A 10,887-nucleotide genomic window follows, 5' to 3' on the forward strand; every position below is an offset into this window, starting at 1 on the left:
CCAGGAAAAATGTAGAAATCAGAAAGAAGAGAGATAACAGCACAGGGGTAGGGGTTGAGATAGGAAAGTGAAAGAATGGAGAGGAAGAAAGCAAAAGGCGACTGGCTGATTCCCCGCGGGCGGGTCAGACCAAGGGTACCGTCTGCGAGAAGCGGGGGCCGAAGTGGCGTGTTGCCGCTGCTGGGGGGCCATAGAGGTCTAAAACAACCCCAACTTTGGCTCAGCCACCAGGCTCCCCTCTTCCCCGGACACGGCAAAGCCACGCACAGCCGGGAAGTGGGTGGGTCCAACCCACATGTGCTCGGGTCCGTAGTGTGCAAGACACCAAGTGCCTACGGTAGTAGGCACCCCAGCGTAGCTCGGGACCGTGGTGGCGCTACTCACCAAAACACCTTGAGTACACAAGGTGCCCCCTGCGGGGGCCTGCGGGAAGATCGCAGGCGATCATATTAGCGAAATCCTCGGCATAAGGAATTTAAGTGGTATGGGTATCGGAAATTTGGGGTGGGTTCAGGCACCAAGCTAAAACTTGATGGTCACCTATCGGCCGCAGTGTAGCCAGAGATATACCCTTCGGTAGAACTTGAGGGGATGATCCAAAGTTGAGGATTGGTAGGTAAATGCTGCTGTCCACAAATGTCACAACAACATGTAGTATGGCCACTTCGCGCGACAGCAACACTTCCAGAACAGGCGAAAGCACGTAGTCACCGTTAGAAACCGGAGGGCTTTACAACAAGTGAATGGAGATTGCTGCTTGTGGACGTAAGCGAACATCATGCGTGGAGATAATACGGCATAAAGGTTATTCGGTATTGAGCACTTCTAAAGGTATCTGGACGGGTTCTCCAGGGGTCGAATTGGGAGAAGGCAAGCGAAGGCGGAGGACACCCGTGGAGCAATCGATAAGAGCTGAATGCTCCGACAGGAAATCATAGCCTAGTATAAGGTCATGAGGGCATCGCTCCAATACGGGAAACAGAACGACAGTGTCGTGGCCAGCAATGCGAATTTGGGCATCACACATTCCGGCGACGGCGGACGTCCCTCTATCGGCGAGCTGTACGACACTGGGCACCGCTGGAGTGAGAGCTTTGCGCAGGCGGTGGCAGATGTCTGAGCTCATAACTGAAATATGGGCGCCGGTGTCAATGGGAGCATTTCCTGGAAAACCATCGACAGTAACGTGTAGTCAATTTCGTCTGGTCAGCAAAGTTAGCAGAGGATGTGGTGGCCGGGTCATAGATGCAGCGTCACCTCCGGGAGCTGCACTTCTTAGTTTTCCAGAGAGGAGCGGTCACACGGGGTCGGCGACAGGAAGCGGCAGGGCTACAGCGAACGGGACTGGCGGCGGTGCGGTAACGGCGAGCGATTGTTTCGGCGTGGTCGGGCGTCGTCGTCTCGGGAGGGCGGCTGAGGACTGGAAGAGAGGTGAGCAGGACCTTCTTACGGGTTGTTATAGGTAGGAAATCAGGGTCGGGGAGGCACGAATCGACGACTCTGCCTGTATCGCGCCACGTGGCCAACACGATGACAGTGGAATCATATGGTTCGGCATTCAGGCGTTCTCGAATAGGCTGAGTTTCTGATCGGGTAGTTGAAAGTACGAGTATAGGGGCTCGCCCATTGCTTGTGGGCGGAAAGGGGCTAGATGGGAAGTTGGGGCGGCTAACGGCGCAGACCGATTGAACGCCCAGCTTGGCAAGTTCTTCGCGCACGACAACTTGAATTAATGGTACGGGATGCCTGCTATCTTCGGTAAAGTATTGGGGAAGAACGGCTTGCGCCATGGCTTCGAGCTCTCTACGTACTATTCTCGTCAAACCTTCAGGTGGAGCCATGGTCACGCCAGATGACATTGGAGGTGAACGGGCCTCTGGCGGAATGTCTTCGCAAGATGATGTGGCAGCAGTGTTTGGGAGCCGGGTGAACTGCGATGTAATTCGGCGGTTCTTCGCCTGCTCAAACCGGCGGCACTCGGTGACGTCAGCCTCGACGGTAGCACGGTCTTTGCAGATGATCAGGTGGAAAGAGTCATCGGCTATCCCTTTTAGTACATGTCCCACGTTGTCATACTCAGTCATCTGGGCGTCCACTTTTTGCAAAGGGACAGGACATCCCGAATGTAGGCCTCGTATGATTCGGTGGAGGTCTGTGTGGCTAGTGCGTTCTTGGCTGCAAGTTGGCGACTGGCTGGGTTGCCGTACAATTTGCGCAGCCTTTCCTTGCAGATGTCCTAGCTGGTTTCCTCCGCCTCATAAGCTCGGAACCAGGCCTTGGCCGGTCCTTCAGATTGTAATCGAAGTTGGCCAGCATGATGGTTGGGTCCCACCGATTATAGGCGCTGACCCGCTCGTACGAGTCGATCCAGTCCTCAACGTCCAAGTCGTCGGCTCCGGTGAACTTACCAAGGTGACGGGGTTGTTGAGAGACCACTATAAGTTGGGTGATTGAGCCGGGGCCCCGTTGTTGGCCATGATAGTTGGTGGTTGAGCAAGGTGACCTCCGCTGGGAATATCCGTTGTGCGTAAAGCGTTACCACGCACCCCCAAGCAATATGTTATGGGGAAGAGACTATATTTGGAGGATTCGTACAGCGAGATACAGGCACTGGGGAATCGAACAAGGCTGAGTGCGAGATGGAGCCGTGATGATAATGACAAGGTCAAATGATGATGATCGCAGTTATTCGCGTAGATTGTCCATCTTATATCATGGGTCCTGTTCCCAAACAACGCAACCATGCCCGGTAACAATATTACTGCGGCATATTAATCGAATTTTTTCTGTTATTATAAACTAAAGCACCATAAATATTTATTTGTCAGGGATTATTTAGAAACTTCATGCAAGTCGAACAAAAAAAGTTGTTACCCTTCTTTGTTGATTTTGTCTGCGAGACACAACAGAAGCCATGCAGCTAACAAAGCCAAGTAGCCAAGGAACGTCGCAAGGAACGTCGCCGCGACTGCAGCGCCAGATATCCCTCTAATATATATTTGTATAAAACTCTAGGCCACCAATGAACGCGCGAAAGCGCGCGACATAGTCTGGCGTTTCCTCGTAGTGCGTCGCCTCGTGGTGCTGCGCCATACTTTCATCCACCGCTTTCGTGGACGCTTCATCTACGGTTATCTCGTAGCGCGTCATCGCCGGAGAAAATGTCCCGCGCCGCCCGGCATGCTGCCTTCACCCTCACACTTTCGCCATACTTTCGTCCTCGCTTACCTCCTCGCTCTTAAAGGAGCCATTAGGACAAAATACAAGTTTGTTTTATAGTGTCCCCAGCACTTGCGCGGGAGCACCTGATGCCGTATTCACTGAGAAATTAATCAATTTGGGTTAAAATTTTGATTCTAACGCCAAATCGTGTGTTTTGGTGACGTCTACAATGAAGTCATAACGGCATGTATACAAACGAACTTCCACTGCGCCATTCGGCTCTACAGCCTTGTTTGCCGTCAAACCTTCCAGATTGCGCTAGCAAACTCAGCACTCCTCCGTTGCTTTGTTTTTGACCGTATTTACACCTGGCTTGTTTTCTTACGGTAGAAAGTAATTGCTTCGTGAAACATGGGGTATGCTTGACAAAGAGGGTCGCGTAAGGCGACGTTGCTTACGTCAATCGGCCAGCGTCGTATAATACAACTCCAAGGCGTCAGACTGCTGTGCAGCTAAAACAAGCATAGTGAGCCCAGTACCAACAGCAGTGCCCATCGGTACTTCTATTTTTACGTGTATTTTTGTAGCTTTTGTTGTTTACCGCACAATTCTTACTGCTGTAAAATGGATATGTATTACATTTAGGCGCAAATAGCTCGTTCGGCAGATTTATAAGCCGTGCCTTTTGCTTTTGCCCACCTCAGCCAATCGCACAACTGGCCACATACGACATCATAGGTTCTGTTGCGGGAAATGAGCTAGTGGGTCGCATGGCCATTCCCTTTTTTCCAAATTATGCAGCTTATTTGAGCGAAGTTTACGAAAAAAGTGGTGTAAGTATGATTCTTACGAGACAATCTTTTGAATGAACCAAACTTGTGTTTTCTCTTCATGGCTCCTTTAAAGGGACAGACAACCGATTTTTGTCGCTTATATGTTCTCTAGCTCACATGAAAGCCAGCGTTTTATATAGCCAGGTAAATACAAGCATTTCATAAACAAATTGGCGGAAATAATTTTAATTTGGCAGTAAACTTCCTGAAATCGGAAGGGTGGCGGTTCGTAGTGTCGAAACTTGACCCTACAATATGTGTCCCTGTCACGTGACCTGCAAAATTAGCTGCTACTGTAACTGCTGAAACGTTTATTTACGTATTGAAAACCTTTTCACACAAGTATTTGTGTAAGTTTAAATTGGATATCTATTTTAAATATTATTTTGAAACTTTTTATTACACGCCCCCCGCCGTCGCCGGGTTGCTCTCAGCGTGGCTAACTGAGCATCCATGCCCAGAATCAACGGCAGCGTCCAGTAAGCAGACCCAGCGAAGGAGCTTTGACGATTCTGCCTGAGTCAGGGGCGTTTGTTCTGCCAAAATATTTGATTTCAGTTTCCAAATACGCGAACGGCAGCTTAAAAAAAAAAAAAACGTCGCACCCGGGGAGCATAGAACTTCCGAACACCACAACCTGAAGACAGAGTCTAGCTATTGTCGGTCCCCCCAGATGGCGCATTCGTGCAAAATTGACTGTTGAATTAAAAAAAAAAAACACATAAAGGATTACGAAAGCCTGCGATTCACACTTTTTTTAGCTAGGGGCAAGTTTTTAAATATCGTTTTTTATTTCGCATACAGACAAAAGTATGTTGCCGCGCTACTGGGTGTCATGCTTGCCAGCATCATTTTTCGAGAGGACACATACGGCTCGTAGACCTAAAAATTCCAATTTAAGAAGTTCTAGGACGCTATCAGCAAAACTGTTTCGGATTAAGGTGTTTGAAGTGATGCCCTTTCATTTGGGACAGCGAACATATACTCGACAAAAATCGGTTGTCTGTCCCGTTAACTTCAGCCTGTTCCATAAAGCCTGCACTAATAAGCTTTTCCTGCACACTGGGCTACCCGCAGTGGCTATGGAGTTGTGGTGCCGAGCACAAGGACGGCTTTGTGGCGCAGTGGGTAGAGCACCATGTACCTTGCGTTCCGCCCGCAGGGTCGTGGGATCGAAACCAGGCGCCGGTAAGTATTATTTTTTTATATAGTGTAGGGGGAGGGGTGCGGAACTGTTGTTGAGAGCGAGGAGGGTAGCGTGATGCGGGAGAGGAGGAGTGGGGGAGAGGGCGCACCTGGAACGGCTGTTGCAGACGCCGAGGCACGCCGACAACGCCGGGTGACATCGTGAGTTAAAGAAATGCTCTGCATTTAAAACGCTCCGCTTTTTGAGGTTCCTGCGCACGTTAAAGATCCCCAAGTGGTCAAAATTAATCCGGAGCTTTCTACTTTGGCGCGCCTCATCGCCTGTGAAGCGTCGGCGCGTTAAACACTACAACCAATCAATCTGTTTACTGTAGCCATCCAGACCAATGCGGACGGGGTACTTTTATGAGAAAATAGTTTCAGCAACACGGAGAAAACAAAAATTCCTGGACATTGAAGCAACTTCCGCTTCCGTCACTGATGTGCCGTAAAAAAAGAAAAAAAAATTGAGTATATATTGCGGAGGCATGAAGAGGCCCCTTAGATAGCTTTTCAGGCGTTTATTTTATTCTGATGTTCTTGATGGGAAAACGAAACTGATTTTTCTGGCGACCAATTCGCGGCTCCTGTTCCACTCCCGCTGGTCGTGTGTCATAATAGTCAGGGTTTCCTGATGTCCATAGAGACGTTTTTCTACGTCACAACCACTGCCGCCTTGATGATGTCCATTCTATCCTAACAGTCATATCACACATAAAGAGAATATATTATAAACTACATATCTGCGCGCGCTTCTAGTGGTAACACCGCTGCCCTAGAAAGCGAAAAATAACCAATCAGTTTCCAAGTACTCCAGGCAGTCAACATTTTGCACGACAAATGTCTATGGTGGTGAAACAAGCTACTACGAAATCAATCCATAAAATGTTCACATGTGTTCACAGAAAGAGTTCAGAAACTCGTTGAAAGTCAATACGGCACAATAGTGATGCTCAGGATGTTGTTCCTGGCCACTATGAAACCCCTGAACCGGCGTAACAGGAATGCTTCTTTGCCCACACTCCAAGAAAAAATGATGTGGTAGTTTCTCCCTTAAGGGTGAAACAGGAATGTATCATTTATTGCTCCCTAAGAGGTAGAAAGATTATCCCTTTAAGAGGGAGGAGCGCGTTTCTACCCCTAGGAGTGGAGGAAGATTTCCCCCTTTCGTGAGCTAATGGAGGAGCGTTCCTCCCCTGGCAGCGTCACCCAAGCAACGGTTGTCATGCGAGAAAGGCCTAGCGAGCTGGTCGGTTTGAGGATCGAGGAAGTACAAATAAGTAGGTTACTGTGGTTATGTGCGCTTAAAATGCGCTAAAATAACCAAGAAATTACAGCCGAAGTGCTACCGAAATTACCTACCGAGCACGAGAACTGCTGTTAGCAAGCCATGTCGCCAATCGTATATGCTCGACTTCTTGCATTCGTCTCGCTGCGCGCCCCGCCTACGCGTTCAGAACGAACGCGCCGCCGTAAACACAGTAGAAGTCATACCGATTGCTTTCAAAATGCCGCCTTTATTTCCGAAAGGCTCGTAACCCCGCCGTTCACCGCACACGAGATCACAAGCATCCAATGCGGCCGTTTGAGAACAACCAGTTGTTGGTAGTCGTCTTACCTTGCTGCAACTGATGCTTCAAAACGGGGATCGTCTGCAATCGTCAATCGCATAGTAAAGGCAACGCAGATAACACGAAAAACGTATCCGTCGCTGTCGCATCCTCGACAATGCTCGCACTCTAGCGTGCTCGAAGTAAAGCAATCGTAAATGTTTTAAAATGACCGATAGATGACGCAAAAAAAAGTAGGGGTGGGCAGCTACTAAGCGTCACCATCAGTGGGCACTTACATCAAGGCGTTTCCTTGGTTTCCTTTATGGATAACGTATATTATTATAGCCAAGATCACGGAGGCCGCATGTGGGCGGGCACATATCGGGAAGAAACATAGCACAACAAAGCGACATACACTTCATTAAAGGCACGCCAACGCACAATACACGCTACACACAACATCGTAAGCATAATACACGTATACACCACAACATATAGTACACATTTCACATGTCCGCATGATCACAAGCCGCAACTACACATTGAAACGGCCACGAAGTATTTATAACCCTGATCGCCGAGAATGCAGGTAGGAACAGTGAGATCGTTGCTTGTTTCGATAACGCATGGCAGTGCGTAAGCCTTAGGGGGGTTTTGCTATTTCATCAAATGTAACCCGTGCAATTGCAAACTTTTATTAATGTGAGGTTTTTTAAGAAGCAGTAAAATAGCTCAAAGAAGAAAAAACGTTTCGCGAAACCGTTCGGCAGGTATGTTTGGGTAATGACACTCATTGCCTCGCCTTCGCAGCGTAGAGCGCACCACTGGTCTGGCAACAATTCAGCCAATGAGCGAAGGTGTTACCGAATGGGGGCCTTTTGTTGTTGGTAACTGATGCGTCAATATGGGGCGGTCCGTGCTCGTTGACGAAAGAAGGGGCAGTTTGCTACCATCGCTGACCTCTTTTACCCTTGGGCATCAGTATAAAACGTCCACAAATGCAGTGGTAACGTTGAACAGGGCGCGGGCGAGACGCCCACAGCAAGAATGCAGCGGTGCCCACAGAATGTGCTTCAAACACACGGCTGGCGAGCGGTGCGTTAGCGTGGCGGGCACATAGTAATAATAAAAAAAATCCTCCGTCGCATGCACCCGCGCGAGGGACACGAGTAAATGCAGAGCATTGGAGGTGGTTACGTGGCGTAGGTTGTGGTAGTTGGCGGTGATAGTTGTAGTTGTTGTCGTAGGGGTTGGGTAGTTGGGTTGCGAGACGAGAGAGAGAGAGAGAGAGAGAGAGAGAGAGAGAGAGAGAGAGAGAGAGAGAGAGAGAGAGAGAGAGAGAGAGACGAGAGACGTAAGTACGTAACGTGTTATTTATTGCCATCGTTTGCACCCCACCCTCTCTGCGGGGCAATCGGTTGGATCTTTGTTATTATTCTTTTGTTTCTTTTCTTTTCTTTCTTATTATCCCTCTCGGGAGGGCAGTGCGCCATCGTCGAAGTTCATAAGCGATGGAAGCAACACCTTCAACCAGTACCGCGACGCGAGCCAACGTCAGCGTTGCAGTACCAGTTCAAGACATCGTGCCATCCTCGTCATCGACGGCGGCAGAAGACAAGGCGGCGAGACGGCGTGCTGCCGACGCCGAACGCAAGCGTCTAAGCGCGCTGCCGACGCCGAACTTCGTGCACGAGAAGCCGCGGCCAAACGTCAACGTCGGGTCGCGGATCCTTCGCTCGGGCAACGAGTATATTCGTAGCGCGCGCAGTAGAGGGAGAGGAGGTAGCACCTGCTGCTGCAATGCCTCTTTCAGTGCCGGAGGACCCGCATGCGCGCCCGCACCTGTTGTTAAGAGCGAGGAGGAGCGGGGGAGGGGCGCACGTGCTGGCTGCCTGCGGACGCCGACTTACGGACGCATAACATCGGGAGTTAAACAAATTCTCTGCATTTAAAAGAAAGACAGCGAGAAAACAAGCAAGGAGCACACCGCAGTGGAGGTGTTGCTCATAGTCGTTGTATGCGCCCGATGGGCGAAAGCCACAGTGAAACGATGAACGGTTTCGGTTTCGGCGTCGGCGCCGACAGCAGATTGCAGACGACAGGGGAGAATAGAGAGTTTTAGCTGACCGTATTTGACGCTCCGCTATGCTCCCGACGTGCCGCTCAGCACAACCGGAGCGTCAGCACCCGAAAGGCTTTTAGCTAAGCGATAACCATATCTCCCTCGACGGAGAATGATTCGCGTGACTGGTCGTTTCGTGCGCGCGTGTAAACCGAAACTTCATCCTAAAGGAAACATAAGAATTTGTATTTGGTCACCTAAACAAAGCAAAATACCGTGCTTGTTGGCTTCACCCGAAAGGCTTTTAGCTAAGCGATAACCATATCTCCCTCGACGGAGAATGATTCGCGTGACTGGTCGTTTCGTGCGCGCGTGTAAACCGAAACTTCATCCTAAAGGAAACATAAGAATTTGTATTTGGTCACCCAAACAAAGCAAGATACCGTGCTTGTTGGCCTCATTTAACCTTTTTTTGTATAATGTAGTCACTGACATGGTATAATTTTTTTCTAAATATTAATAAACAAGCCGATAAACTTTGGAATAGCCAAGCCAAGGCTGTCTTTCTCGGCTCTGCACGGAAGCAGCACCGCGCTTCGGTCGACGTTTTTCGCTTCCGTTCTAAAGATCCTTCAGGTGTGTGGCACCATTGCCTATTCGGAAGCGCTTTCGCTGCTTCGCCGGTCGTGTTTCAACTGAATAAACGAAGTTCGCCGTAGCGCGCTCGCATCGCGGGGGCAGCCATGTTGTTATTCCGCGCGGTAGCGTAAGCTGCCGCGACAGTCCGCTACAAGGCCCCGGTTAGCGGAGCGAGGCCCCGGTCCGGAATCGCCGGTAGCGTGCTAGCGTGCCACGCATGCGCAATGGCGCTCCCGCTTGCTAAAGGAGCGGAGCGGACCGTCAGAAACGGTCAGCTAAAACTCTAATATTTCCTCCACGGTTTCGGTGTTTCGTACAGGCCGTACAGAGGGCGCTACGTGTAATTAGCTAAAGGGAGAATCTCGCTGGTCCGGGGGAGAAAACCCTCGATTTCCTCCCTTTTTCTACCCTTTTTTCTTAGAGTGTAGAACTGCCAAATCATTTTCCAAGTGACACATAAGGAATGACCGCACACGCCACAGCAGTGGAAGCATCGCCCGTTGCGGTCGGGCGCGAAGACACGTGGCGCCGCGATTTAGCCACGATACAAAAGCCCCAGCTCACATCAGGAAGTTCACCACTACGTCATTTGAACGTGTGCTCATTCTAAGTATAATGCCAACCAACCTGCTTAGCACAGTCCAAAACGTTACCGCTACACGACACTGAAACAAGGCATGTTTCAATAGTTTAGTGCGCCCGCAATGCGGGCACCGTGAAGAACGCAGAATGCCGAATCTCTCCAGGTGGTCACACGTCGGAAGAACTTCCCAGCCAGGCAACCATCCGAAATCCCGAACATCAGACAGAAGTGCCATCGATGTCAGCTGATGCCATCGGATTCCGCGTGATCTTGGTGTCTGTTGATTATCTAACTGGTTTATTGCCAATTTTTTACACAATTCGCTTGCTGTAATTTCCCTAAAATTGAGGCTTGGCAAGGTAGACTGGACGTTTCTCAGTGTTTTGACAACAAAGGCATAAAATGACGGTGGCATTATTGCGTGGGTATTGTACGCTGCGTAGAAAGTGAGGAGACGAGGAAAGCAACAGCTAGGAGCCGGAAATCGAGACGTGTGAGGGGCGATGGTGAGCTGCAGCAATAGCATTATTATCTGGCTGCCTCATTTGTTGCCACCTGTTTGCCGATATTACTTGCCCGACAGTGGAGCTGCTACACAGCAGATTCTAAAATGCGCAATGCCCGAGACAACGAAAAACTCCAGAACGAAGGAAAACCAGACTTAGAGAGAAAGTGCGCGTTCAGTAATCGCGTTTGCACCTTCACCGGCGGCCATTCTCGGCAGAAGTGTTTTCTGGTCCTCATCGTAGCTGCTTGCCCCCGGCCATAAGTGGGTTCGGAGGAAATCGAGTTAGCAGACCGGGAAGCGAGAACTATTTTCTGCCCTATTTCTTTCCTTGCAGCCGCCGCCGTCAACAGACGATGCACCCA

The sequence above is a fragment of the Haemaphysalis longicornis genome, unplaced genomic scaffold, assembly GCF_048455015.1.
Source record: "Haemaphysalis longicornis isolate Haplotype H1 unplaced genomic scaffold, Haemaphysalis longicornis Haplotype H1 scaffold_12, whole genome shotgun sequence".
NCBI lineage: Eukaryota > Metazoa > Arthropoda > Arachnida > Ixodida > Ixodidae > Haemaphysalis > Haemaphysalis longicornis.